Genomic DNA, 26,632 nt, shown 5'->3' with positions numbered 1-26,632 from the left:
TTTGCCTTGTTTGTGATCCTCAGAATACAGGCTGTAGGGATCCTGTTGTGAGTACTGTGCCTGGAGTGAGTGATCCACAGCGCAGCTAACCTGACCAGATGCATGTGCCGCATGCAAGGTGTGCTGTGCTGTGCCACAGGACAATCTCAACCAGCTCATTGAAATGGGAGAACCTGGAGTCAGCTCCTGCTCAGCACTGATTTTGCCTCCCCCATGACCTTGCCTTTAAACAGTGCAGTGAGAAGTTCTCATGGGAACATCTTTCATATTTGACTGTAGAAATGGTGAAGATAGTTGTTTCCTCATGAGAAAATCTTCTAATATCTTGAAGGACCAAAAGGGGATAATCTCTGCCATAGAGAGCACCTGCATAATGTGCTGCACATGGATCAGAGTCTTGTTCCATGCTACACTACTCAGGGCTCTCTGTTTCTAAGGGGATATATTATCCATGCTATTCTCTTCTTCTAGTGTTAACTCTAATGAACAGCCTTTTAAATGATATTTTAAAGAATATATGTCTTTCTTTGAATCATAATGGGCAGCACCTCCTGGGGCAAAACTGGCTTACCTAGACATTTTTTAATTTCAGTGTTTCAAAATGTGTTTGCCCATAGGATACCTTTTGTCTTTTCCTGTAAACATTTTGAAAGCCCTGGGTCAACAGAATTTGTTCTGATTCAGAATCCAGGTAAACGATCCCAGGTTTGTTGGGTTTGTGTTGATGTCCTGCAAAGCAGAGCTATTCTTCTGCCAGCTCTAAAGATGATCTCTGTCCATTAACATTTCCAACTAACTGTTTTTAATCTGTATCATACATTATCAAAGCCAAAGCTGAGTTTGTGCTTGATTTAAAGTATAAACTAAATCTCTTATTGGCATGGTTTATATTCATTTCACAAAGCACACAGCAGGACATTTTTATCTTATATACATACATGAACCCTGTTCCAGGCCTGCTTGAAACCCTCATAGCCAGCCTGTATAAAATGCTGTGGCATCCCCCTTGTACAAATTAAGAAACAAATCACAGTGGCCAGGTTTTATCCCACTGATCCTCTAGTATCCAAAAGACATGGTTCATTTAAAAGTTGTGCTAGTTTTGGCTGTCTCTATAGTCACTGGAAAAAGAAAACTGAGAGAAAAGATATCTGTTCAGAGGAAAAGACACAGCTTAGGGGAAAAAAGACTAAGCTAGCAAGATTGGAAGGATGTAGGCACTGCAGGATTCCCACTGTATCATGCAGATAGCATCACTGTACTGAACAGTGTACAGAACTCTGCATGAAGACACAGAATCTCCATACTATGATTAATAGCTTGAGGTCCAAGACTGGATTCCACATCAACCAGCTTATTCTTCCTTTAGCAAATAATGAATGCCTATGAAACTTGCTGCTGCACTCCTTTTTGGATTCATAACCATCATCAATGTAAGATCTTTTGGAATCAGCAGCCTAAAATTTGCTGTTTTAAACAGCTATAAGACTAAGTGAGAAAACCAGTGCTTAAAGAGCTCTGAAGAAGGGAGGAGGTCAAAGATTCATATCCCTTGTATTGGTTAAAGATCCTAGTCTCACGTTTTCACTCTCCTGGGTAGTGCCTTAATTATCAGCTTTCAGGTTTATAAGGATTTTTCTATTCAATCTTTATTTGTAAAGTCATTCCATTATATATTACTTTGCATGTTTCATGTACCAAGGTAGAAAGGATGGGAAGGAGAGAAGCATGGGAGTGAGTGGATAGAATGTCCTGAATAGGGAAAGAACTTCAGAACCTGTTCTAAAAAATAGCATATACAGAATGGATAGATTGGAGAGCATGAAGTCCTCTCTGTCCTCATTGGTATTCCCTTGATAAATGAGAGTTCAGGTGTTTCTAGGCAGCATCAAGAACTGTTTCCATTAGCTTTGGTGATTAACCTAAATACCATTTTGCTTGTCTGAAGAAAAATCTACTCCTTGATGTGGATCAAAGCTGTTACTTACAGATTTCTAAGAGTCTGAGTCACATAGGTTTACTCAATACAGGTTTTGGAAATGAAGGAAATTCTGAGTAAAACCATTTGAAGTCAAATAAGGAATCCAAGCAAAAGATTAAGTTAGTCCCATTTGGTCTCAATGCTATTAAACTACATAAATTATCTTAGAGTCTCTAGAATAGTTAATGTCAAGTAGCAAGATATAGAACCACAGTTACTATTTAGTGTAAACATCATGAAGTATTCAGGTTATGTAGGCTGCATTATTTTACACAGAAAAGACTGTGGATAGTTTCTTATTCCCAGAAGGATTTGAATGCTATTTTCTTCTCAGCTGAGTGAAAACAGTACCTCAGCTGTTACATCTGCAGGGAACAACAGATGAATAACCATGTATCCTGAACATGTTGTATTGAACATTGATTATTTTAGTAATTTCGTTTCTTTTAATGTTCTCTTTCCATATACATAAGTGATATTTAGCCTTTTCAGACTAAATATGTTTCAGGTGAACACTTTATTTATTTATCTGTGAAAATTTTATTAAATTCAATGTTACATTATTTTTGCTGCAAATTATTATCCAATGAATTCTCACCAGGAAGAAACTTATTCCGGTTTTGTCTTCACCCATCCCCTCCCCCGGACTGTAATTATTAGGAAATTACAACAACATACATGACAACTTTGAATAACTCTTCTATCCCTAAGATGAAATTTGTTGGCATAACAGTGTGGCAAGTATTCCTGAATTAGATACACATGCAAAAATCTGTGGTGTTCAGACCATTCATGAACAGGAAAGGGCTAATCATTTAACCAAAATATTCTTCCAGCTGCAGCTGTAATTTCATTTTTCAGGTTACTATTTAATTACTGTTAAAAGAAATTAAGAAAATTTGTCTGAAGGATGCCATATCAAAGTCTGCTATAGTTGATGATAAACATTGCATAAATAGCTGACTTTTTAAAGGTGTTGGAAAACAGAATTTTCACTAATATGGGTGGAAGACCCTGAATTTAGTTCAGTTTCAGACTGTGTGAACAGTTTTCTAACTTCTAGATGGATATATATTGAGCTTAATATCCTTCTGTTTCTAGATCAGTTATCTATATTAGTGTTGCTAAGGGTCCTGACATGTTTGACTTTAAATTTAACTCCAGAAATTTCCAGGAGAAAAAGTAATGGATTTGTTGACTAATTAAGTAACTTTATTTCTTTGGAAGTGGAAGGAAGTCTATAGAAAATTATTCTGTGATAGTTAAGCAAAACCATTAATTGCATCAATCACACCCTTTATTCTGGATATGTCACTACTAGTGTGTTTGTTTAGGAGACAGATAATAGAGCAAGACTTTCTAATAGTCAATGATGCCTATAGATGATGCCTCATCCAAAAAGTCTAATGTTTTGCTAGACTTTCATACAGTGGCTTGGACAATAGGACAAGCATTTTCAGGCAATAGTGCAATATACTTTATCAGTTTATGTAGTTCTATCACTCAAACTCATATTTTTGAAGGCATATTTGGACATAGATGTAAGCAATTTTTCAGAGAATTCTGAGACTGTCTAAAACAAGAATTCTGAAGTACATAAAAAGGGAGGAAAATATTTGCCTCGAGAACTTTCTTCCAGCAAGGAAGGCACAGAAGGAAACTGTCCCTTGTCAGAGGCTTTCTCATTATTATCTTTCAAGGGAATAACTGAATATTCCTGATGCCACTAAAAAAACAGGTGTTGTTTTTTTTTTTTTTTATGAACCTCAAAGGATAAGCAGGACAGATTCCAGCAGAAAATTAGAATTGCACCTGAGGTTATGGACACTTTGACATATCAGTGCCAGTGAGGGACTTACTACAGCTGCTGAACTATATGCTGTCAAGAAGCCAGACCTGAGTGCTGCAGTGCGTTATAGAATCATAGAACAGTTAGGGTTGGAAAGGACCTTAAGATCATTTAGTTCCAACCACCCTGCCATGGGCAGGGACACCTCCCGCTAAACCATGTCACCCAAAATGAGCATTCTGGCTCATTTTGTATAATACCATGTATACATGCAATAAATTAGTCATACAAATAGAGCACTGCATTTTTTTTTGTCACTATTTTTGTCGTATTGATATTTTTCTTGATTGCTGTGCATCATGGGCAATTTAAGCTTATATGTTTGGCAACCATAGCATTTCTGCCTGTAGCCAAAGATGGTTGTATTCAAGAGTCTTTCTGCACTTTGGTCTCTATAAGATCTCTTTATCACTGTCTGCTAGAAACTGCTTTTAACTGTTCACTTGAACCATTCTTCCTCTCAGGAAAACATCTGAAAATGAATACTTAAAACAGTCAGTAAAAACAGTTGACTTTTTTTGCCTCTCTTTACATATGGTATTTACCTCTCTTCATGAAAGGGCATACCTTTGAACACTTAACTTTTTGTATTGTATTTCATATGCAGGGAGACTTAAGTTGTTTATTTCCCATTACTGTCAGTTATTTATAATGTGAAAAAAAAAGGAAAATTAATTTCTGGGTTTTATATAAAAGTAATTGGTGTCAAAGTAAGGTTGTCTGTCCAGTTGTAGTTATCCAATTCTAAAGTTCTCCAAATGAATAAATAAATAAGTAAATTGAATAGATATTGATGGGCATGGCAAATGTCTGTATGTCATGCCAAATCTTGCAGAGCTTAACTCTAAACATTTTGTTGAAGTTTATACAAGTCTAGATTGAGTCTTGAAAATCGGACCGTTTGGAATGTGAATACCTTAATCACTGTCAAAATGTTAGTGTTCTATCATTTAAAAAGGGGTCAGTTTTACTGTGGGGAAAGACGACACACATCCTGGAGTGACAGCTACAAAAACCTGCATCTTAAATAATACTGATCAAATTATAAACCAAACTAATTGCTTGTGAAGATAAGGAAAATTCAAACATCTGAAGAAAAATCTTGTGGCAGAAAAAGGATGTTGATGAGAAGATTCACTTAGAATGATCATTTAAGGAGAATAAAAAGAAAAAAAAAATAAATAAAAATAAAAATGTTTTTATTCTGTAACCTAAGAAATAGTTGACATCCTCATAGAGGTAACTTGAATTTTTCAGATAAATTATTCTTATTCATACCCACTTTTAGAAGAGAAATAAAAATAAAATATTCAATATTCTATTTCATTTTTGTGGGGGAAAAAATAAAAAGAAAAAAACCTCTAAAGCGTCCAGATGTCCTTGTGGCACCTTAGCCACTAGTAGGCTACTTTTATATGCTTTCTAGTATTTTACTACGTTGTTAACCAATGATCCAGCAACTTGATATGAATCCCTGGGAATATTCAGATATCTTTATATTAAATAAACATAGAAATTTCCATCAGATCTGAATATTGATCTTGTGGTTGAAAGAGGAAAAACAACATTCTGGTTGGTCTCATCCTGTGTTGCTGCAGTGCTGCTGGGAGAGGGGCCAATCAGAAGACAGCCTGTGCTGGTGTTCCTTTGGGAAGGATGGGGTGGGAGTGAGCATGGATGAATGTTGGGCACAGCAGGAGGTTGGGGTTTACCTGGACTGGATCTGATGCATCAATTCTTGGTGGACAGCATCCCACCAGCTTCAGATCCTCACCTGGGGCTGGTTTTCCCAGGAATTACTTGGAAAAGAGCTGCCGAGCCTCTCTCCATGAGGAAGGGGTAAGCTTTGCCTTCCTTAGGGCCTGGATCATGAGAAACTCATATGGAATTGGGTGAGTGTCCCTGCCCATGGCGGGGGGTTAGAACTAGATGATCTTAAGGTCCTTTCCAACCCTAACTATCCTATGATTCTATGATTCTAAATCAAAGTAAATAGAACAGTAGAAGCTTAGCTAATGTCCAGATATATAGCTCGACCAGATCAAAGAATAAAGTAAATAAGATGGCTTAATTCCAGTTACTTGCTGTCAAACACCTAAGTCTAAACATTTATCAACTTCAAAAAACAGTTCAAACACTTCAGCTCTAACCATGGTATGAGGGGTGGATGTCATCCTATTGAAGAGAAGAAACTGAATGCTTTTGCCTTATGTTTTCTTAGCAACTTTACTGACCCACAAGGGAACAGGAGGATTGACTATACAGGAGTCATTTGACTCTGAATCAACTTCTTTCCAAAATTATCATCCTAAAGAAAGCTTGAACAGTTTTTAAACTGAAATTACAGGACAGGCATCTGTCTCCTTGCTGAGTACCTGTTCTCTGGGCGCAACACTAAATGTCTGCTCAGTTTGCCTCTGAGAGTGTCCTGTTCCATTAAAGGCATTTTTGTGAAGCTGAGTCTGAAGGAAGAGCACTTGAGCTGAAACTTAAAAGCTACAAATGGCTGTTTCAGATATTTCTAACTAGCTCTTAGTCTTACTCAGTCCTACTAGTAGATAGAACAGCATTTATGTTTGCAAGGTGGCTTTGTCATCACAAAAGACCATTAAGAGTTTCTTTTTCTTCAGCTTTGGGAATGGTGTATCAACAAATCGTTTTCCTTTCTGTCTTAGCTCTTTAAAGGCAGCAGAAGATGATCCTGTTTTCCTTACAACCAAATGTGTCACAGAAGAGGTAAAAAAATATAGCTAGTAAACAAGTCATAGACTGCATATTTCTACATGAATGTCTTCAAAGCTTTCAAGTCTGGTATACAATGATACAAAGATTGGAAACTATAGAATAAAAAGGATTTAGAAGATATAATTATTGGATTCCTTATCTTTGTAAGTAAAAAACAAGCCTCAAATTAGTAATTTAAATTGGTCTCCAATCTATATGTAGGAAATATTTTGTAGAATTAATGATGTAGAAAATTGTTCAGATCTGATAACTAATGATAAAAGGAAATTATTAGTCATAAATAGAATAGATAATAACTGAAATTTTGTTTCAGGCAAGAGAAATCACTGCAGCTGAAGCTCTGCAATTGAGAAACAGCGTAAAGCAAAAATCTAAATTTTATTGATTCTCATTCAGTGCTTTAATCAAAAGTTTTACATTAAGATTTACATATTATGTAACTTCAATTGTCCAAAATTTGGGCATACTGAAGCTATTTATGCTATCTCACCAAATGAAATAATTTATCTCAGACTTAAAGAGCATTTTTAAGATGTATTTGCTATTTTGCCTTGGTTAAATGATCTGGTTTACAGTATTATTACCCCATAGAACAGTTGCACAGATGCATGTTGCTCTGCAGTTCACAATGAAGCAGGTATATAAACCAGTTTTCCACTGGACAAAAAGTTTATAAAATTACATCCCTAGGTTCTGAAAGCTATGAAGCACCCCTAACCTGTGTACCCACTAATCCCCATACTATCTACACACATTTCAGTTCTTCAGCAATCTACAGACATGATCCTTGTCAGTTCAGAACAATGTGTTTTATAAAGTACTTTTAACTGGGACACTTCTCCAATTTTTTTCTGTGTTCACTTACAATTTATAGTTTTTCCCTTTTGTGGTCTTGTTGGGTGCAGTAAGATTCTCCAGACAAATGCAGTGGGGTAGCTGTTGAAATGCTATATTTTTGCACAAAGTATCTCCTAAAGACAAAATCACTTTAAATAATTTTTTTAACCAAAATATAACTTCACAGTAACCTAACCTTGAATCTTAAATGAATATCATTACTTGAAAGGATCAAGGAGAGAAAACTAAAGGTTTTAAAGTTACATATAAAACTAGAAAGTGTGGATGGTTTAAGGTAAAATAACAAGTCTTTAAGAGAAGATGGTACAAAAGTAATTTGTGCAGTTTATTCATATTCTGCTGGTCCCTTTACAGAAGACTGTAATGATAACAGTCCAATACTGGTTTTGCAAATAATTGACTTTTGGTTATTAAACTAAGATATGCCTGCTTAAAATGTATCAGATTTTTCAGAGGACCTTCATATTCATGTAAAAGTTTGGCCACATCTCATTTATAGTACAGGTCAATCAGCTTCTGGGTTGACCAAAAAAATCATAAACCACAAAACAGTTCTCAGGTACATGATTTTTTTTTTTAACATCATCATAGCAACTTTTTCTTTTCTCGTCATTTTTTTTTTCCGAAGAAACAGCTAGCTGCTGAAAATTCTTACAAAATAAAAGGACAGGTAACTAAAATTTAGCAGATCTTCAGAAAAATTAAAATAGAGACTAAAAGTGGAAGATATTTGGCAACTTATTCTTTTAGTGTCCTTTCCAGTTTCACCTATGTAAAGGCAAAAATGGGGGCAGGTTAGCAAACTTTTTTCTTACCCTAATTTTATTTTCTGATGCTTTTATAAATTTTCTTACCATCAAGCAGATAAACATTACAATTTATCAGGTTCCCAACTACTTTAAATCCAGAGACTGGCATGTTTATTCTACTTAAATAAGTATGCAGTTTTGACAAGGATTTTAAAATGCATGTCAATCAAACAAGAGGATGGTATTTTTCTCAGTTACTTCCACTGTTGACATATGGCATGGGAAAAACAAATGTAGTACTTGTCATAAGGCTGCACATACTGGTGTTATCTGCTAAGTAACAGAGCCATAAACATAACTTCCAAAGTACCATGAATTTTCTTTGTTTCTCTTTTTGGACTGGATGATCACACAGCTGTCGTGCTGTATATTTTACTCAGATTAATTTATACCCCAAATATGGCTAGTAATGTAGTAAAGAAAAAGTCCTAACTTCATTAAAAAGAAAGAAAAATTCCCTGTAAGTTAATGGGGATCAGTAGTCTATCTAAAAAATTTTTGATTGACTTTTTGTACAAATCAGTTGTGTCTGGGAATTCAATCATATGCTGTACTTCTGCCTTAAAGAAAAATAATAAAAAAATCTCCTAAGAAGCTTATTATCTAAAGACGTTCATTAGAGAAGTCTTTTCATAACTAAGTCAGTTTTAACCAATAACAAATTTTCATCTAAGAAAACCCGTACTGTAGGAAACCTCCAGAATGAATTAGCTTGTCTTGGCCACTCTTTTGTCCTGGACAGTGACCAATGGCATATATTTAGAGTAAATGCAGAAAAATAAGCATGTACAGAGTGATTACCCAGCTCTTTGTAATCAGCAATTCAGGCAGTTTCAGTCAGAATTTAAATCCGTCTATGCTCTACTAACTTCTACAGACCTATTTTGAATTCATGTTTTTTGTGTGTTCATTGCAACCTGTGGCAATACCCCATAAGTTTATTTGTTTCATAATTAACTTCTTTAGATTGCTATTTCTTGCAATAAATCTATCACAACACCTGATTAAATGAGCAGCTTGCTGTTTTGAAATAGTTTATCCTTTTCAAGTCATCATTTGCATAGATTTAATGATTTCATAGATGTCTGCCATAACCTTCTCCATTATATGTTTTAGGAATTTTAAACTATTTAATCTCTACATAGATGGAAGCCATTCCTTATCTTTGAATATACTGCATACTCACCCTTCTCTACTCTGTCTTGTTGAAATGAGGGGGAAAAAAGTATTCCTGTACAACTATTCTTTCTATCAGGCAAATGGAAAGATAAGGTGGGTACAAACTATAGAGGTAAAAGAAAAAATCACAGCAATACTGGACAGCACCTGTGGTTCTCCCCATGTTTTCACAATTTCCCTTCTGTCTCCTATAAAACTAATAACATTTATAATTTTTAGATACATTCTTGCTCTTGGAGTTAGAAGTTACTTACATGTGCTTTTGATATCTTGCTTACTCCTCAGAAGGACTAAATATCTTCTCTTTTCCTGAAAAAAAAAAAAAAGAAAGATTAATATAACAGTCCTAAGTAACTTATTTTTGTAGCTGCAGAACAGTTTTCAGGACTGGGAATACACAGAGGTAGTTAAACCTCTGTGGCTATTGTCAGATATATACTTTTTTTTTTCATGCATAGAGATGTCCAAGGCCCTTAACTTATGAGTGAAACTTGATCTAATTATAATGCTGCTTTCATTTGTATTGGAAGCTCAAGAAGACAAGGGACCACCTAGTTCAATAATACATGAAAAAAAAATATTTTTTTCCTGCATTTTTTTCATTTTGATGCCAAATGTGGATAAACCAGAACAGATACTTTATCTAATTAGATATATTTAAAGAAATGCTTTTCTTTATTAAAAGCTTTACAGCTAAGCACATAATTAGTATATGCTGTAATTAAGCCTCCAGTGACTTATAGATCAGTTGGCCTATAGCTAAGAGTGTTAAAAGTAGACTTAAAAACTAAGATTAAAAAAATGTAGGGAAGCTGAAAAAATGAAGAACCTCTTTCTTGACTAATTTAATTGGATTTTAATCAAATTAGAGTTGTCTATAGTCAACAGAATCTGAGGGGCGAGATTCTCAGTTGACCAAATGAGCATGTAAGAAATGGATGTCTTTCGACATCAGATAACATGTTGGGTCAGGTGCCTAGGACATTTGTAATGTAAGCCAAGTTCTGTTTTGTATTTCATGGGTTTTGAGCAGCTGCAAAATTATTTCCTGATTTAACATTACTGATTGAAGTAAAGGCACAAAAGGAAGGAACCTGCCACATGATCCTGAAGTATGTGAAATTTTATATTACATTAAAAAAAAAAAAAGAAAGAATGTAAGATTTAATGTAATAAACATTTCATATTAAAGACAAAAATAGTCCTGGAAGCTGAAGGCAGATTCAAGGTCTTCCAAAGTAGTCTACACACTAGAATACAAAGTCACATTCATCCTCTAGTGCTTCTTCTCTGGTCCAGTATACCCTGCACTTTTATCTGCCTGAGAACATCTTCACAAGACACATGCAGATTGTCTTCCCACACTTCAGGAGACTGTTGTCTGGTGACTAGGACATGAGCTTTGAAAGATGCAGATCATTGTTTGCAGTGAAAGGATAGGATTGAATCTGGGAGCCCAACCTACTCAGTGGGTGCACTAAGTAGTAAGTCAGTAAGCAATATGCAGCATAGGAAAAAAGGGAGAGGCTTCTCTTCTCTGTCTGTGGTCTAAATTTGACCTACTTTAGATTTGTAGTGTGTGAAGAGAGTGGTCCTGCCATGTTCTATGGCTGCTGGGAGTGTTTACTGGATTGAGTTTTTGGCATGATTCAGACTTCACTCCTCCTAGTTTCTCAATCTAAACTGAGCTCAGACATGATCTAAGTGCTGAGCTGCTTAAGCCTGCCAACTATAGGACAGTTCTGGGCACGTGCAGTGACTTAATAGGCACCTGAAGAGATTTAGCATCAAATGTTGAAGACTTTATAGAGATTAGGTGTCTCCAGCTCAGAAGGTGAGTCAGGATTTTGCAATTACAATTTCCCCTCAGCGGCTCAAACTTATTTTGTTTTAGTATCTAAATCTTGCAGTGGAACTTGCCTTGAATGCCCTCTACATCTAAAATAAAACAAACAAAATCTGTCACTTTAAAGTAGTAGGGTTCCTTGTTTACAGTAGTTAACTGCAAAAACATCTTTCTTTAGTGAACAAACCTTAGAAACACGTTAAATGCTCATCAGTAGATGAAAACCTCATAAACCAGGTCTCTGCACTTATGACCCCTCTGATCTAGGGAATAGTAATACTTAATCTTTTTAAGAGAAAATGTGCACAGAAATAAGAAGAACATACGAAGCACATGGCATTGAGAACAAATTTGTTTGGTAGTTTGAACAGCATTACTGACAATTAAACCCAAGGTTCCTCATCTAAATGCCATTCTTTTCTGAAACAATTATGACGTTATAATGTACATCTTGTCTGAAAATAGGTGAAATGAGTGCTGATCATCACCACTATGAATACGTACAGGATTTAGTTGAAGGTATTTGAATTTTTAGGTCACCAAGACATAGCCAGAGACAAGTTTCTGACTTGTAGCAGGTTAGGCCACTCAATCCTTAAAACCTATTAAGAAAAATTTACTTTCTAAATCAACAAGTTAGCTGGAATAATTTGAATGTTAGCTCATATGATCCAGAGACACAGGTAAAATGACCTTTATTATTACCTCTGGTTAGGCACTAAAGTTGAAATAAGCAAACAAACAAAAAAACAAAAATGTGTGTTCCTAAATTCTTTTGCTGTTTTTGAATGTCTTTTCCTTCAAAAAAAAAAAAAAACAAAAACCCAAACGTGCAGTTCTCAGTTGTGCTGAGTTCTTGCCACTGCCACTGGTTTCACTTCTATCCTGAAATCCACATATCTAAGTGGTTTATTCTGAGGTCATTCATATTTGGAAATGGTCAAGCTCTCTTTTGTGAAAAATTTACAAGTCAGACATCAAAATTAAACTGTTTAAATGAGTCGTCAAGTCTTTATTAGTCTATATTTAGGGATCCTACTTACTATCCTAGATATTGTACAAGAAGAAGATTTTCCTGAAGTACTGAAGTTACCAGACAAAGCAGAGTCCCAGACAAAATCAGTGTTTATATGCTTTTGAGTATCTGGATTCTTGTCACTAAAACAAAGCTCAAATAGATGGCATATTGTTCCCATCGCACAGTTTCCTAAAGTGTCCTGGATCAAAAACATGTTGATTCAACTAATTACATCATATAGGGAGTGCACTTTGGATAGCATTCTTTGTTTACGCTACACTTACCTGAGTCCAATAATACCTGTGATTCTTATAATTGATGGTATAAAATTTTAAAACTTGCTAACTCTTCTTTGACTCTTTTGTCACATTGTTAGTTACCTTGGGATTATTTGGCTATACTTTTTTCCATTCTTATTCAAGTTGAAGTCCACTGGGAAGGGAAAATGAAGAGCTGAGAAATCAAAAGGATTTGAATGTAGATAAAATAGCGTTTTCTTTTTAAGGTATGTTTCTTTTTGTCTTCTTTTTTTTAAGATCTTTACCACAGACTGATGTTCTGAAGCCACAGGCTATTGAACTTTCTAGTACAAAGATCCACCTGGTGCTGAATAATCACACACAACTTTTGTGTTTGATCTGTTCAACATGAAGCTTTTAAGTCAGGCTTCTGAGACCATTGCCCATCATGCTGACCAACACTGTGTCAGTTCCTTGTACTTCCCTGCCTGTATGAATTCATCTGGTGCCTCTTACCTTACCTTACATTCAATTACAAACTTTTTCTGAGGCAGTAGCTGTGTTTTATGGTTGTACTATATATATATCTGAAGCCATCTCCTAAGTATTATCACAGTGCAAATATCAATCTATAGCTATTTAAAGTAATTTATATTAATATAATTTACTGCTTTCTTTTTTTCAAGAGTAAAAGAATGTATATCATGCTTCTAGCAGGGCACTTCAAGACCATAGATCTGCATTTAAGGGTAATTTTAATTATGCATATTTTGAATATAATAAAATAAGCTCTTTAAATATTCAGCTCAGTGAGGGTTGGAATCAAATGAGTCTATTTTGTATGTGAAACTCTCAAAGATCAGTGAGTTGAGAAATTCAAACACAGAAATTCTTTCATTACTAAGTGATTCTGAAAAATGACTACAATTCAGGAAATAGTAATATCTGTTTCTTATTTAGTAAGGTTCCATAGGACTACCTTTCCTCAACACATGCCTCATGCCCTTCATTCTGACTCTTCCAGCAACCAGGTAGTCACTTACCCAAGTGCTATCTATATTTTGAAGAAATGCTTCTCCTTGTTTCTGGAAAAAAACAGATATATGGTTAGGTTCTAAAAGCACTGCAAATGTATATAATTACTAGTTGTGGTGGATCAGACTAGAACATATAAAGAGCTACATTCTTTATAAAATGAGCTTAATCTGCTAGATAAAACAAAATTATTTGCTGATGTGTGAAAAAAGACTAAGAAGAATCCCTTCTTTTCAAGTCATCTGCCACTCCACCAAATACATCTGGAATTCAGTATCCCAAAGTTTAATTAAACCTGCAGAAAAATTAACCATTTATATACAATCTGCAGAAATTCTAATTCTGGTCTTCTATGAACATGACTATAGAGCTGCATTAAATGGAATTATGGTCAGAAGAATTTCTCCTAAGCCACTTATTTTCAGTTAGAATAATTAGCAGCATTAGTTTTATTAATACACACACTCAAGATTCTGCTGGTATATATAAAGAGATATATAAAGCAGATATGTCAATTTACTATAATTTTCTCTTTGACTTATTGCATATTCACTCTTCATGAAGACTCAAACCTGCAACCTGAACATGGGATGTAGACTCAAACTGAGGGTAAGACAAAGTTGGTTTGGGTTGATGGAAAATATTACAACATTAAAGAGGTTTTCTACAAAAGTTTTCACATATTCTACCTCTTATGCATTCTCTCATATTCTTTTAATGCATAAAGGAATAAAGGAAATTATTCACTCAGTTTAACATACTTAGCATTAGTAGTTAGATGTGCCTGAAACCTCAGACCACAAGCTGTGAACATTCACGTAGATACATTAATCTTTTTACCTACTTAAATAAAAAAAAAAAGTCCCAGAGCCAGTTTGTGTCTTAAGATAAGAAAGCAAGGAAGGCCACTATCTCCTCAGAAGAAGCTGCAACCTTAGAAATAAGAGGAGAAACAGCCCACCAAGAGACAGTGAAGAGACCCAGTAGAGAGCAAGAAGACCCCAGACACTGTTATTATTGGACTGAACTGCTGTGTGAAGGGCAGGAAACTAATATTATTAGGGTATCATTGTTCAGTGGGTTTTTTTTGTTCAGGATTCTTCTCCAGAGGCACCTAATTCCTACAGCTGTATCGCTCAAATAAATTACATCATCAGATTTAAAGTCTGGGTCTCTGCTATGGAATACCTGGGTTAGAGAAGCATTGTTAACAAATGTTCTCTAAAAGAATGGCACTCAAGCATCAGAGTGAGGGTGACTTTTCTATGTTCACAGATGTTCATATGCCTATACTTCTCCTATTAATTATGCCTGAAAACTAACAATTCCAATCAGAAGCATTTATCTGTGTGCAGAGAAGGCTCCAGAGGATGGCAATTGACAATGCATGTTATTAATATATGTTTGTTATTCAAATGCAAAATAACAAAAAATTAAATTAAGTAGCATGGCATTTCATCACACAATTGTACTAAGGAGACGACTGTACATGTTCTCTCTTCCACCAAACATCCCCTGGACTCTAAGAACAGTTAAATAGTTGTAGAAGAATATCCCAGTAGAGTCATTAGTTACCCTATTCCTTTTCTTTGCAACTACATGGTCTCATCAAAAGGAAAGAGGATTAGCTACGCTTTCTATATCATGGCTGTGTTAATAGTTGAAGTTTGTTACTGGCAGTCAGAAAAAAATTGAACTAAACTGTACATTGGGTGATGAAAGAGTAAGACAAAAAGAAGAGAAGTTGATTGAAAGAAAACTTCACTTTCTTTTTATTAGTTTTTATTTTATTTGTTATACTTTTATTTAGACATTTTTCTCCTCAGAGCTTCAGTCATTTAATCCTCTGTTTTTTTCTTACTTTTTCTAATTAGATATTATTTTAGCCACAGGCTTTCATTTCTGTCCTATAGTTCTTAAGCTGTGGCATTAGTTATTTATTTGAAATTGTCAGTCATTTTGAGTCAGATGGTTTATAACTCCACAATGCAAAGTGGCTGTTGGATTTTGTACTATATACATGTATCAATTATTTTGGTAAAGTGGATACTGTTTATACTCTTAGAAACAAAGGAAACACATATTTAATATGACATTCTCATTCTCAATCTTCAACCATTTAAAAGGGAGATATTATTTTACCTTCTAGGCTTTCTCTACAGATACTATTTTACCTTCTAGGCTTTCCCTACAGTCTCTAGAGTGATACCTCTGGAATATTATTACCTCCACTGTAAAGTTCACATCTAATGTAGGTGGGCATAATGAATCATGCTTATTCCTGTCCATTGAGAAAACCTGGGTGATTAGGTAGGTTGGTTGGTGTTTACATTTTAGATGACTGAAATAAGGAGTGATGGTTTTCACCGTTTTGATGTGAACCCAGCAAGAATATAAAGGCAATCCTTAATATTACTATCTCTTGTTTTTAAGTAGGTACATAAATGTAATTATGATATTGCTTTACTAAGATTGACTTAAAATACTCAATTTGTTTTCCCTTTTGTTCTATCAGTCCCAATTTGTGTCAAATGACAAGATATGTGAAACATAGCTCGCCTTTATTCTTTCACCGCTGTGACCTCACTTAAAATAGTGCTTACAAAAAATATTGTTTTGCTTTTCATTGTTTTCTAAGCAGTAAAGTCTGTGGAATATAAAACTCATAAAAGGTTGTTTCATTCTTGCACTTGATGAGGTGAGGACATTTAGCTCTTTCACTGATATTATGATGCTCTCCTTATTCATAACAGTCTTACCTGAGTTTATCAAATAGTTCAGTTGTTTACATTTTAGAGTCTTCAGTTTGTGGCAAATGAGCATAAAGTTGTTGAATTAATGACACCAAATTTTAAACTAATCTGTGTGATTAAACTGTATATCTTGAAGCCATATTACTTAAGGGAGACAAAAACAAAGGCCTTTGAAGAGTTTGGTTCAGTCATTAGCAATTCAGCTGGGGAAGAAGAGCCTGCATTGCCTGTTGCTGCTCAGAAATGGCATGTCTTGGTTGGTGGTAGTAGTATAGAGAATTCTCTTGCATTACTTCCAGCCCGTGAATAAAGAACTCTTCAAACCAGCTGAATGTTTTTTTTTTATTGTTTATGGCTTACTCATTATTTTATATAGCACTGGTGTGCATAAAGGATAACCAGTTAATATATTTGATGACTAAATAGTACATTGCAGCCCTTACAGTTCATATCATTGTAAACCCATCACTTCAGTAATATGAAACAGAAAAATGGCATTTTAAAAGTAAGATGAGATAATAAACAGCACCCACCCTCCTTGTTTATACTGCAGCAGTTGGAGCTTATTATTGTTCTGTGTAAAATGCTAAGAAAACAACCATTTCCAGGCTGGATAAAAGCAATGTAAATATCAGCTAGTGTATTAAGTGCTATTAACCCAGCTGTAAAGAGCTTATTTGCACAAAATGTTCAGGAAGAAACTCTTATTACTTGGCAATATTACTGGACCATAATCTTTAAACAAACTCTGAAACCACTAGCTAAAACCATAGACGTGTTGAAGTGGAAGCAAGTATCTATGTACAAGAGCACTTAAAAGCCTAGTAGAACTGCCTGAACAGAAACAGGCACCTTTCTATTGGTCAGTTATAACAAAAATTAGAAACTTATGCTGTGCAAAGTAGGTTTCTTTTGATGAAAGCTACACTATGGAGTTTCTTAGAGACATGAAAATTTAGAGGCTTCTGAATACAAATCTGTTTCACAGCAAGGCACTTCCTAAACTGAAGCATAGCTGGAAATAGAAGGAGTGAAATCAAATTCATCAGATAGCTATCGCTACCACTCTGAAGTATTGATTGTCAAACTTATCTGTCTACTGTAATCAATAACAACTGGTTCACAAATAAAATTTCTCACTGTCTGTATTTATACAGATGGAACTGGCCACAACTGAGTAACTCCATCTTGTGTAATTCCACTGTTGCTGCATAAGAAGTTCAGAGAGAACCAACACAGAATATAGATAGAGAGCAACTGAGTTTTTTTAAAATAACAGTCAACTGTGAAGCAATTATCTTTTTTTTGTGTGCTTGTTTCCCGTGGGAATGATCAGCTCTGTTATTAGTGGCCTTAACTGAAGAAACAAAAAAGGACGTATTGACTAAATAAGATTCAGATTCTAGAACTTCTGGGGAAAAAGCCCAAACCAACAAACCCAACAAAAAAACATTTGAAGACATCACTGTGTTGAATAATGGAAAAATATATGTAACACTAATTATACCAACATGCATATTAGCCATAACCAGTAGGCAAATGATTCAACAACAGGGTAAACATGCAAGACACTGAGAACAAATCTTTCCTCACAGGTAGCAGATATAAATGTTCACTTGGTATAGGTAACTCATAATTTCCCATTTGGATTATTTTGATCCTTTTTTTTTTTTTTAAGATTAAAAAAGTTAAGAGAAACTGAGTTTAGCACAAATTATTCAATCTTGAACCTGTTCATTTACAGTTAATAAGTAAGATGCTTGAACAAACTAATCCTGAGTCAACCCTAAATCAAATATAAAAGAATGACTGAAGCAGTAAATGTGAGTGAATGATGAAATTTTATCTTTTTTTAAAATATATTAAAATAGCATATTAAGACAAAAGTCTTAATAGAGTGAAATTAAACTCTAGGTAGATATTGGGAACTGTAAATAGAATAAAAACAGACTAAGAAAAAGACATTTAAAATCAATTTATATTCAAACTGTAATCCATTTAAATTGAATATTGAGATGAAACCTAGAGTCAAAACTTCCATGCTGCTGAATACAACAAAAAGGAAAACAAAAGCCAAGAAAAAAATGAATGGCTGAATGATGATGAGAAAGCTGAGGTTTATATCTTGTTTCTGGAAAATAAAAAGGCAGCCAAAGGAAATACAAAGTACTTCAAACTGAAATCTGACACACCATACACCTTCTCAAAAAAAAAAAAATTCAAAGTCAAAACAACCACACCCCCCCCGAACTTGTAGACTGAAAACAAGTCTGTGAACATTAGAATGAATTCACCGTGTTTAGTATTTTTTTTATTTAAAAAAAAAAAATTCTGTTAGACAGCCGTTTATTTACAAAGGGTAGTTAAAGTAAGTCAATGCCCACTTCCAGCCACAGATTTCTTCACAGCTGCTTTTTTTTTTATGCTGTGTTGTCAACTATAATTATATCAATTGTCAGGCAGCTGTAAATAATTATAGAAAACATGGAAAACTTCATAGGAAGACTTATAAGCAGGTCAAAGTTGTTCTTTCCCTGCTAGCTTCAAGCATTTTAATCCACAAGATTTGACCATACATTTTACGAGAGCAAGTACTTTCACAATAGTTGAAACAATGAATTATTTAACAGAAATCATAATCAAGATCTTCAGTTTCTCTGAGTAATACCTTTAAACTCCAACCTAAGGCGCTGGAAATGGATTTTTATTTTTTATTTTTCCCCAAATTGCAAACAAGAAAAATGATATCTTGGTTTGAAGCACAAAAATTCACGCACCTAAATTATTAGACCCATTAGAAAAACCTTTCACCTAATAACAATAACATCTACTTCAAGAACAGGTAAATATAAAGAGCACAGAACATAGGACTATATTTGTTATCAGCAAACATAGGGGGAATCTGCAAAAGGCCAATTCCTTGTCTTTCTTAAGGAGTCAAGTAGAACAACGTAAGGTCAAAGGTTCTATAAAAGACATGGTTTAGATGTTGTTACATCTTGACCCTCAGTACACCCAGTTCTTCAAAATACCAGGAGGTAATTTTGACATGCAATTAACTACAAGAATTTGCTTAATCAGTTAAATGTGGTTAGAAGCTATTTCCTATCATTAAAACATCCACACTTCTGATTCCAGGATAAATTTGAAAAATAAAACCTCTGTGAAATGGTAGAAGCTAAAAGGATGTTTCAGAATCTCAGTGAAACTTTTTCTCTAATTTAGTTTAACAAGGAGCTGACAGTGACCTGAACTGGTTTCATTCATCTTTAGGCTGTGCAGTCTAATGTACAAAAAAATGTACAAAAGTCTGCCATGTTGCAGAGAGGCTGCCTGCTCTAGTAAGTCCCACTGACTACTACCTGCTTCTAGTGCTTCATGTGGGTGTTAGGGATATATATAGGAGTAGCCTGGGGAACATAAAGAAGGACTACAGAGTCCTGGCGGAGGTGGTTAGGGGCTCTGGAGCTCAAATAGTCTTTTCATCAATTCTCCAGGATGCAGGGGAGGACCTAAAAAAAGTTAAGAGGATTAGCCAGGTTAATAACTGGTTAAAAGGGTGGTGTCATAGTCAGGGGTTTGGGTGTCTTGAACATGGGACCCAAGCTTGTAGGCCAGGTCTAGTGGCGGCTGGTGGAGCTGGTCTGATAAAGAAGGGAAAGAGCAGTTTTGGTAGGAGGCTTGCCAGACTGGTCAAGGAGGCTTTAAACTAGATGAGTTAGGGGAGGGGGGCATCATTCCATCCCAACACACCCAGTCAGTTGGCAGAACCTATAATAAATGCTTGGAGCACTGTAGGGATATCCCAGCTGCTCCAGCCAATGAGCCGGCTTCATTTGGAGCTCGGCTCAGATGCCTCTATACAAATGCCAGTAGCATGGGGAACAAACAAGAGGAATTAGAGATGTGTGCGCATCTATGGGGGTATGATGTAATAGGCATCACAGAAACATGGTGGGATGGCTCCTATGACTGGAGTGTGGGAATGGAAGGTTACAGGCTCTTTAGGAAAGACAGGCCTGGCAGGCAGGGAGGGGGAGTTGCTCTTTATGTTCGGGATAGGCTGGAGAGTATGGAACTCTGTCTGGGGACAGGTGAGCAGTCCACAGAGAGTTTGTGGGTCAGGGTTAAAGGGAATATAGCTATGGGAGACATTACTGTGGGGATCTGTTACAGACTGCCTGATCAAGGAGAACCTGCGGATGAAGCACTCTATAGACAGATAGGAAAAGCCTCAAGCTCACAGGCCCTTGTTCTCATGGGTGACTTCAACCACCCTGACATCTGTTGGAAGGACGGGACGGCCCGGCACAAGCAATCCAGGAGTTTCCTCAATTGTGTGGAAGACAACTTCCTTCTGCAAGTAATAGAGGAGCCAACAAGGAGAGGTGCCATGCTTGACCTCGTGCTAAACAACAGGGAAGGGCTCATTGGAAATGTGACGCTCCAGGGCAGCCTTGGATTTAGTGATCACGAGATGGTCAAATTCGAGATCCTCATGAAGTTTAACCAAGCAAAGTACATGGTCCTTCACCCTGGGTCAGGACAATCCCAGACACAGCTACAGGTTGGGCAGAGAAGAGGTTCAGAACAACCCTGTGGAGAAGGACTTGGAGGTGCTGGTTTATGAGAAAATGAACATGAGCCACCAGTGTGCACTTGCAGCCCAGAAACGCAACCATATCCTGGGCTTCATCAAAAGGAGTGTGACCAGCAGGTCAAAGGAGGTGATCCTGCCCCTCTACTCTGCTCTTGTGAGACCTCACCTGGAGTATTGTGTGCAGTTCTGGGGTCCTCAACATAAAAAGGACATGGAACTGTTGGAACAAGTCCAGAGGAGGGCCACGAGGATGATCAGGGGACTGGAGCACCTTCCGTATGAAGATAGGCTGATAAAGCTGGGGGTGTTCAGCCTGGAGAAGAGAAGGCTGCATGGAGACCTCATAGCAGCCTTCCAGTATCTGGAGGGGGCCTATAGGGATACTGGGGAGGGACTCTTCATTAGGGACTGTAGTGACAGGACAAGGGGTAACAGGTTAAAACCTAAACAGGGGAAGTTTAGATTGGATATAAGGAAGAAGTTCTTTCCTGTTAGGGTGGTGAGGCACTGGAATGGGGTGCCCAGGGAAGTTGTGAATGCTCCATCCCTGGCAGCGTTCAAGACCAGGTTGGATAAAGCCTTGAGTGAGATGGTTTAGTGTGAGGTGTCCCTGCCCATGGCAGGGGGGTTGGAACTAGATGATCTTAAGGTCTTTTCCAACCCTAACTATTCTGTGATTCTATGATTCTATAATGTGCTTCTTTCACTGCTGTTTTTCCCTTTCACTGCCAAAAAAAGCTTACCAAACCATTAAATTTTAAATGCCTTTTGCAGAACTATTGAAAATAACATATGAATATAGAAAAGGAAAAAAAAGTAGGACATTTCTATAGATTTCTATATGTAAGCACATGATAGGACATTTCTACTAGAAGTGGGCTTTAGATGGAAGGATTAAACTTGATCTGATACATATGACAATAAGGGGCTTGGTGGGTTTTTTGCTAGACTAGGGCTTTTGTATGACAGTCTAAGCTAAGTCTGGCTCATATCTACATTACCTTAGTGTTCAGAAAACAAGCTAATAAAAGATTGCAGTTAGAAAGGATACATATGGAGGAAAATAATAATTTTTCTTCCTCTATCTATAGTAAATAAACTTTTTTTTCTGTTTAAAATTCCTGTGATATTCCTGTCACCATACAGAAATCTGCTTCCAGTCAATCATATGTAGGAGATGCATTTATTGTGGTAAAATTTACTGATATTCTAAGAAAGAAGTGAGAAAGGGTTAATTCATATTTAAGTGTTTGTTCTAGTCAATTACACTTTGGTATATTTGGTATGATTATCAATGCTTTTACTAAATCAAGCTCATTATTGAGCTAGTAAAAAATCAGGCATAGATATTCTGGCTTTCCTTCTTAAAAACACGTGTTTTCTGAGTGGCAACATGCAAGAATTTGTTTTTCAAAGTTTCATATCTTTGTGGTACCAAGGCAATTAGTTTTACCTCTTGACATAGCTAAGCTCATGACTACACAAAGAAGCTAGAAAACTTGTTGGCTGATTTACTGTAAAAGCAATTCCCTTCAGCAAAGGTACAGCCTTTGGGTAAAATATTTGTGTATATATTTAGTTGTTTTAAAAATGTGAATTTCTTGTTTTGTAGAATAGAAGGAAAAATAAACAATCTTTATTTCCAAGTATGTCTCATTCCGGCAGTGGAAATGAGAATTGCAGCGTACCTGTTCTAAATGACATTAAACCACTGCACAAAGGCATGATTATAAATAAAAGCTTTATTTTCTTCCAGTCAAGTGAAATCTTTACTTTAAACAAATACACCTGTAATTCACATGAAATGTGACTGAGATTGAAACAGTAGGTTCCAAGGTCTCACATTAAGGCACCAAGAGCAACACGAGTATTATACAAAAAACAACTACTGTTCTAACTATTAAAATTAAGTATTTAAACAACAACCAAAAAAGAAAATTAGGTTATAAGAATTGCTGAAGCTTTGCAGTGATCTACATAAAAGTCTCTCCTCAGGTATGCAAAATCTAAGTTCCAGTGTCCAGAGGCAATGAAATAACTCAGATAATTTTGGCCTATTATAAGAACAAACCTGGTCGAAACAATTTCATTTCCTCTGTGGCAGAAAGAACAATCTTTAATGGAAAGTGGAAAAAGTATATGCAATATATACATCATTGTGGTTTAAGCCCTGCCAGTAACTCAGAACCACACAGCCACTAGCTCACTCCCCTGCCTTCTTCCTCTCCCAGCTCCTGGAGGGATGGGGAGGAGAATCAAAAGAATGTAACTCCCATGGTTTGAGATAAGAACAGTCCAGTAACTAAGGTATAACACAAACCACTACTGCTACCACCAATAATAATAATGATAAGGGAAATAACAAGGAAAGAGAATACAACCTCTCACCACCCGCTGACAGATACCCAGCCAGACCCAAGCAGCGATCTAGCCCTTCTGGGTAACTGCCCCCAGTTTGTACACTGGGCATGACATCACAGTATCACAGTATGCTAGAGATTGGAAGGGACCTCAAAAGATCATCTAGTCCAATCCCCCTGCCGGAGCAGGAACACCTAGATAATGTTACACAGGAATGTGTCCAGGCGAGTTTTGAATGTCTCCAGGGAAGGAGACTCCACAACCTCCCTGAGCAGCCTGTTCCAGTGTTCCGTCACCCTCACTGAGAAGAAGTTTCTTCTCAAGTTTAAGTGGAACCTCTTGTGTTCTAGTTTGTACCCATTACCCCTTGTCCTATCATTGTTTGCCACTGACATGCTGTGGTATGGAATACCTCTTTGGTTTGTTTGGGTCAGATGTCCTGTCTCTGCTCCCCCCAGCTTCCCCTTCTCCCTGGCAGAGTATGAAACTCAGGAAGTCCTTGGTCAGACTAAACATGACTTAGCAACAACTAAAACCACTGGTGTTATCAGTGCTGTTGCCAGGCTAAAAGTCAAAACAACAGTGCTGCACCAGCTACTAAGAAGGAGAAAAATGACTGCTACTGCTGACCCCAGGACAAACATTCATAAACTTTTGGTTTTCTCTTTCATAACACTTTCTTAAACAAGGTAGAGACACATGCTATAGATAGGAAAACACTAAGCTGGATGGAAAACTAGTTTGAAAAGGAAAATTTTGATACATAGTAAAACAATAGTTATTCACAGCTTATTACAAAATTGGAGTCAGTTATCTGATGATAAGTGGTTCAGAGCAGCCCTGCAGAGAAGGACTTGGAGGTGTTTGCAGATGAGAAACTGAACATGATCTGGCAGTGTGCACTCCTAGCCCAGGAAACCAGCTGTATACTGGGCTGCATCAAAAGAAGTGTGACCAGCAGGTCGAAGGAGGTGATCCTACCCCTCTACTCTGCTCTCGTGAGGCCTCACATAGAGTACTGTGTGCAGTTCTGGTGTCCTCAACATAACAAGGACATGGAACTGTTAGAACAAGTCCAGAGGAGGGGCGTAAGGATAATAAAGGAGCTGGAGCACCTCCTGTATGAAGACAGGCTGAGAAAATTGGGGCTGTTCAGCCTGGAGAAGGGAAAGCTGCTTGGAGACCTCAGAGCAGCATTCTAGTATCTGAAGGGGGCCTCAAGGTTGTTAGAGAGGGACTCTTCATCAGGGACTGTAGTGATAGGACAAGGGGTAATGGGTTAAAACTTAAAAAGGGGAAGTTTGGATTGGATATAAGGAAGAAGTTCTTTACGGTAAGGGTAGTGAGGCACTGGAGCAGGTTGCCCAGAGAAGTGGTAAATGCTCCAACCGTGGCAGTGTTCAAGACCGGGCTGGACAGAGCCTTGGGTGACATAATCTGGTGTGAAGTGTCCCTGCTCGTGGCAGGGGTTTTGGAACTAGATGATCTTAAGGTCCTTTCCAACCCTAACTGTTCTATGATTCTATAATGTCAAGGAAAAAGTAAGCAACAGCAGGAAATCTGGAAACAGTCTCATCTAGTGAAAGAACAAGAAAAAATTTAGAAAGGACTGAAAGAGGTAATACTAAAATTATTGTGTCCAAAGGTACACCTAACTATTCTGTATCTAAGGCTAGCCGATAAGAACTGGTTACGAAGGAGTATATGCGGAAAAATTAGATGGGCTGACCTTCTTCTCCCTAGTATATTCCCTGACATTTTTATATTAAAGAAATCTTGCAGTGTGTAAAAGAGATTCATAAAATAAATGAATGTAATGTTCTGAGCATAGTTATGGATTCAACCTTAAAATTTTTGGCATAAGTCTCAAGGCACAGATTTTGGGTAAATGCCAAAAAGAAACTTTTAATAGAGTTCAGAGACGTTTCAAATGACAATCAGCAGAGATTTCTCTAACAGTAAGCTAGACAAACGTTTTTGAGAGATGATAATTGATCCTGGAATAAGGCAGAGAATGCATCAAATAAACCCTTAAGATCTCTTTCAGACATATTTTTTATTATTCCATATCATCTCTGTCATCTTCTAACTGTCTTCCAGGTGTTTTTTGTTTCTTTAGCAGAAAATGTATAATGTGTTTTATGAATAAACCATGTTCAAAGTTTGGCTGAGGAAGATGAAGTGAGGAAGTCACAGCTTTTCTCAGGTAGAATATGATTAATAACTACACAAAGCCAGAAATAGACTGAAAATTAAAAGGTCTTTACAGAAAATTAGATGAACTTCAATATCATCCAATATTTAATTTGAAAAAAAAATAGAAAAAAATTAAACCCTATTGGGAATTAAATGAAAATTCAGACCTCACATGGGAACACATCAAAGTAGTGTCCCAGTACAATTGAAATGTTTTTTTCACACAATAACTGAGAATTATCTTCTCTCTATTATTGAACATAGCTCCATGGTTTTTATTATCTTTTTTCACTTATTATGTTAGTAAAATACCTTCTTTTTAGTTTTTCCTGTGCTGGCATTCCATACTCTCAGATGTAGGACCAGACATGGTATTTTTCTTCTCATTATATGTCTGCTTTCTAACAACTGAATGTTTATCTATTGAGTTAGAAATCATCTGTGTACAGGAAGTCAGCTAAACATAATTGTATTCATCACATTTCAATTATATCATAGTTATTATCTCAGGCATCGCTAAAAACATGTAACAGTATATAAGCTGAAACTACTAAATCTTCATATAAGGTTTTTTTTTGAGCAATTGGCACCCAGCCAGCCAGCATACTTACAGGCTTCTCAATCTGCATGTCTTCCTGCACTGAACAGCATTTAAAAAAGAAAAAAGTAAATGAACACTTCATTTAGAGGAGATTAGTTCTCAGTTTCATTTTAAAATGTGGAATAGTAGCTTGTTTCTCATTACTTCTAGAAAAGCTTTTCCTCACTCCCATAAGTATGGAAAATCTTATGCCAGAGAGCTAAACCTCACGTTGACATTTGTGCATTGGTACTAATCAAGGCTAATCAGGGTTGTCCCTGTACCACATAGCAACATAATAGTTCTTCTAAACACAGTTACACCCTACAGGTCTTAATTCATTCTTTTAGAGGCACAAAACATTGAGTTCAACTAGTTATGCATTCTCAGTTTGGTTTCTACAAATTGAAATTTTATAACTAACTGAATAAAACCCATGGTTACCTTAATTAATCTTGTCCTATTTCCCTTTGCTTTTCCAATGAGGATAAGTATTTTGATCTCATGAAGAGCAGTCACTTGTGAAAACCACTTCTTGACACATTATTTTTCCCACGTCTATGATCTACTTTGTGTGTTCATC

The 26,632-nt window shown here is 36.3% G+C and overlaps 1 long non-coding RNA gene across 1 annotated transcript; it reads right to left on the bottom strand.

The window, feature by feature from the left end:
* Positions 1-944: 944 nt before the first annotated feature.
* On the bottom strand, positions 945-26,168 carry LOC130609987 (uncharacterized). The gene is made up of 4 exons (XR_008974933.1): positions 26,081-26,168; positions 13,568-13,609; positions 9,676-9,730; positions 945-1,135 (listed from the first exon to the last, which is right to left on the bottom strand). It is a non-coding gene; the product is annotated as an uncharacterized LOC130609987 (long non-coding RNA).
* Between the last annotated feature and the right edge of the window lie 464 nt (positions 26,169-26,632).

Source organism: Pezoporus wallicus, unplaced genomic scaffold (genome assembly GCF_028554395.1).
Source record: "Pezoporus wallicus isolate ANWC-B61680 ecotype Strahan unplaced genomic scaffold, APGP_CSIRO_Pwel_v1 contig_5069, whole genome shotgun sequence".
In the NCBI taxonomy this organism is placed as follows: Eukaryota; Metazoa; Chordata; class Aves; order Psittaciformes; family Psittacidae; genus Pezoporus; species Pezoporus wallicus.
The sequence above is the reverse complement of the archived record's forward strand: the minus strand, read 5'-3'. Positions and strand labels throughout refer to the sequence as shown.